We start from the raw sequence: 4,603 nt of genomic DNA on the forward strand, positions 1-4,603 counted from the left end.
TAAGGGGAGACACCAGACATAGCAGCATAACTGCTCACTTCTTACTTTAGATCACTGGTCAGTAGACACTCTTAATAAACCCATCACCTGGTAGGAAGTAGCAGCAACCATTACAAATCTGTTGTGATAACGGTGATTTTAGTGGTCCGCTGACCTGAAAAGGTTTGCAACCGCTGGTCTACAAATTAGCCCGGAGTAGGTCACACACACACACTCACATATGTACACACATTAACAAAAACATTTTATATACACATAAACATACACACACCTACATATATAAAAACACACATGCATACACACTCCCACACCTAGTCACTAGATGAGGCCTACAACCAGCATGCATCCAACACTAGAATAACGATGACAAGCATCGAGTAGGTTAGCTTAGTGTAGTTTAGTGTAGGTCCTGCCCTGCAAGAGTCTACCTTGTCGTGGTGGGCAGGCTTGTAATCTATTGGCCAAAATCATGCCACAGATTAAAATGCAGAATTATTTCTGTTTCATGTTTTGGCCAGTTGATTAAACCAAAAGACTCTTGATCAGTGCTTACACTACACACACGATCAAAAAGATATAAAAAAAAACATAAAGAGCCAAATAGAGTTAGAAGACTACTCAAAATATGTGCATTTCTTGAAAAGAACATACACAACTTTTTACAAATCATTATGTAATAAATTGACTGCAGCAGGATGGTAAAAGACATGGATTTCTTGGGAAGTGGAGCTAGCAGAGTAAGACAATATCAAGACCATAGTTCCCCCCAGTCCCTTTTTGGTGGGGGGCCCACCTGCCTGCCCTCCCCTCTTTGCCCGGCTCTTATCAGCAGCTCCAATCCTCTGAATGGAAAACGGATAGGCTGCTCTGTTCTCATCCATTCAGAGGATTCCAGCTGCAGATAAGAGCCAGACGGTGAGAACAGCACACATCTATGATGAGATCAGGACACTGGCTGTCCCTCCCCCATTCTCTAGCTGTGCTGAGTTTTCTATTGAAAATTGTGTAGCAATGGATCCGCCTGGGTGGGCGTATGTAATGACGTCGTCGGAAGCAAAACTGCTGTGTGCGAGTGTATCCATGTCATTTTGCAGCCTTACAACTCACTGTATACAAACCGTTATGTCTCCTAAACCGTGTGTCATAGTGACTTGAAATTTTCAGGGTGCACAAGGGGACACTCATAGCTAATCACAATATCAGCCTCCCAGATGATAAAAATGTAAAGATATGGGAATCACAATTGTAAAAACTTGTGAAAGTATAACATTGGGGCACCTAGGTGACCTTAATTAAAATGCAAATTAGGACCCCACCCCCCCGGGGCCACTTACAAAGCAGGGAGCTTTGGGGTGGGGTCCCTAAATTGATACCTACCTGTCACAAATCTATCATAAATCTGTCATACTATGTTACCTTGTCTGCTTCTCTTCTTTGTATCTCAATTTCCCTAGAATAGTGGGGGGTAGAAAACCGAAAATGTAGGTCAAGTAGGGGGGAGACCTTTGGATAACCCCCCCTTACACACACACACTGGAATCTCATTACTATGCAATGGGGAGGTGTAGGAAACTGAAAACGTGTGGGGAATGTCTGTGGCTAACACCCCCTAAAGTTTTATCACTATGGCATCATTAGAACATAAAACTCTGACAAAATCAAAATCAACCATATCATGTGTAACAGAGCATCTAATGATGTAATGATGCCATGGTGATGAAAGAGTGGGGGTGTTAGCCACAAGTGTCCCCCACAAGCACCTAAAATTTTGTTTACCTGCATCACTTTATTCTAAAGAGTTTAGGGTTCAAGGTAGGGAAGAGGACAGTTATGTGTAACAGGGCAGCGTGTTTTGATGGGCAGAGTTTTTTTATGTTCTAATGATGCCATGAAATTTTAGGGGGGTGGGATATACATGTGTCCCCCACTTTTTTGCCCATTGACTATATACAATGATGAGTATTTGTTTTTTAAATTTTTTGGGGGGAGGACCCCTTCCTTCCATCTTTACTGCCATAGGGGTAAAGACTTCAGGGTAAATCTGCAGCCTCCTGGGGTATCTATGTCACATATTCCAGGTGGATGCTGGCTGCTCTTTTTGCACATGCCTGACATCAGGAACACATAATCAGCGGCTTTCCTATAATGTAAAAAACGCATGCCAAATGAGATCAGCACTTGATGGAACGGAGAGCATCGGAAAGAAATGAGAATCTGAGCAAGCTTGGGAAACATTGGTCCCAGTTAATGGACAGACTAAAGTTTTGCGTTATCTACTTATAACGCTGGGAAGCGACATCTGAAGTTGGGCTGAATTCACATTGGCTGTAAGGTTGCATTAGCTGGTGACAAGTAGTCACTCAGGAGGGGTAAATTACATTTTTACTGCTAATGTGAACTGAGCCTAACTTGTTACACCACATTGATCACAAACAAGGGATTACACAATTTAAACATGGAACACTAGGGAGTTGGATTAAAATACACAGCCCTGAACAGTTACAGCATAATACCTGGCATTACAATGTTGGAACGAAGTATAGGAGTAGGTAGAACACTGACACAATAATAGGGGTTACTGGTTACCTGTGGTATAAATAACTGGGAGCACTCAATTTGCTGTGCCTTGCCCTGCCAACTTTTTTACCACCTGGCTGAAAAAAATTTCTGGGGAGAACACTGTCTTTTATTTGCTTTTCCTGGACTTTAGCTTTGAGAACAAACTCTACTACTACTGAGCTAACTCAGGAGCACAAAATAAAATCATTTTACGAAGCAATCATCAAAACATTTTTTATCACCTCCTGCTCTGACCGTGCTGAAATAAAAGATTCCCTTACTTTACATCTCCCTAACAAGAGTCAGAAGGACAAATAGAGGGCCAGCCGGGACATAGACAGCTAAAAAAAAAAAATGTAACTAAATACATTTTGCTTTCACATACAAAAAAAAGTAATGTCTTTAGGTGAACACCTCTTGTGTCTTTTTATAAAATCAGGCAGGCTGTGTGTAGGCAGACATGGTCATACAATAAATTACCTATAGATTGGCGCCAGTGAGCCAGACTAGAGCAGTCTAATAAAGTCTACGGGGGGTTCCCTGAGCAATGAGCAGTTTGTGCCTCTCGGGTCAGTTTAGGTGACACCAATGACCTCTTTGGCTATCTATAGAGGCTGACACTCTTCCCAATGATCACATTATTGAGCTTTAGATATAATAATTTTAGCAGGACTTCCCCAAAGACCTAAACGTTATTTCAAAGGTTCTCCATGTTAAAAAGATCTGAGAAGAGATCCGGGATGAATCTATGCTGCCTGGCAGTGATCAATCCATGTTTGTGGATTCTCATATACAAGGAGGACATATATGAGGTCTGGGCATATTTTTCCAAGCATTAGTTTCAGGCTGACCTCCTCCCCCTCCAGAGATATGAATTTAGCACCAAACTCCAGGCATACAGCTACAAGGGCAGATATTATAGAGAATATACATGGGAGATGTGTAACCTACCAATGCTTTATATCTCTGCCCAGTTCTGCACACAATGCAGATCTGTATGTCATGCAGATCTGTCATTTCCCTCAATGAAGGAGCAGCAAGAGACTGAACAGGTCATCTCCCTGCCCTCACCCATCAGATAGGTAAGTCCCCCCCCCCCCCCTCCCATTCTGACACTTCTGTACATGGCAACAAATCAAATTTAGTTGCATTTAAAATTATTTTATATTTATCTACTGAATACATTGATTGCTTTTTATCTAATATCTGTCTGCAAAGTATGACAATGGTATCCATTTATTATCAGAATCCGTTTTTCTGGGTAACAAGTAAATATAATTTCTCCTAATCTGTGCATAAAACAGCTGCTTGTAGTTCCCCCTGTGGCCGCTAGAGGTCGCGGCAGCCCAGGTGAGAAGATGTAAACTCGGGAGTTTCTCCTGACTAGAAGCTCAGTTATTATGCTCAGAGATTGTTATCACACGAGCCTCCCGCACTGGCTGCTTGTATTCCCTGTCAGCGCTATACGCATATTTCCGCCTTTTTACCACACAGGACCATTTACAATTCTGCACCCAGAGAGTTGGCTAAGCCCGACTTTCCTTAAATAAAGTATTGAACGTGAACACAGTCCTATTCCAGCCCACTCCCATGTGCCTGCACAGCAATGCTAAGATATTTTCCGACTACATAACAAACTCCCCTTTCACTTTACAGGGCATCATCACTTCTCACCACTCTGCTGTCCTAGAGCCGCCTCTTCCAGCATAAGATGGCGTCAATGGGCGGGGCTACGATTTACCCCGCCTCCTTAGCTGGTGTTACCACGGCAACCACTTCCAAGCCGTGGTCTTCTAAATCAGCTGGCTCGCTGGGCGACCTATCAGCGTGCAGTGACGTGCAGTGATCGCTGCATACGACGAGCAGGAGATCGGTGCATGCTGGGCTGCCGATCCTCCTATCAGATCTGTCTCTAACATTACCCCCCCCCCACATGACATTTCACTCAATATATAATATTATACAGCAATGTTCCATGCAGAAATAATATACATGGGCAATGTATAAATCTGAATAAAGGACAATCACCCATCAAAAATGTCAA

The 4,603-nt window shown here is 42.8% G+C and overlaps 1 protein-coding gene across 1 annotated transcript in view; it reads right to left on the reverse strand.

Annotated features, from left to right (window-relative positions):
* Positions 1-4,303, reverse strand: part of L3MBTL3 (L3MBTL histone methyl-lysine binding protein 3) — a gene marked incomplete in the record, with an annotated part of 31,397 nt that extends 27,094 nt beyond the window's left edge. Inside the window, 1 exon segment of the mRNA XM_072420108.1 lies at positions 4,234-4,303.
* Positions 4,304-4,603: the final 300 nt, after the last annotated feature.

This window comes from Pyxicephalus adspersus, chromosome 1 (genome assembly GCF_032062135.1).
Source record: "Pyxicephalus adspersus chromosome 1, UCB_Pads_2.0, whole genome shotgun sequence".
In the NCBI taxonomy this organism is placed as follows: Eukaryota; Metazoa; Chordata; class Amphibia; order Anura; family Pyxicephalidae; genus Pyxicephalus; species Pyxicephalus adspersus.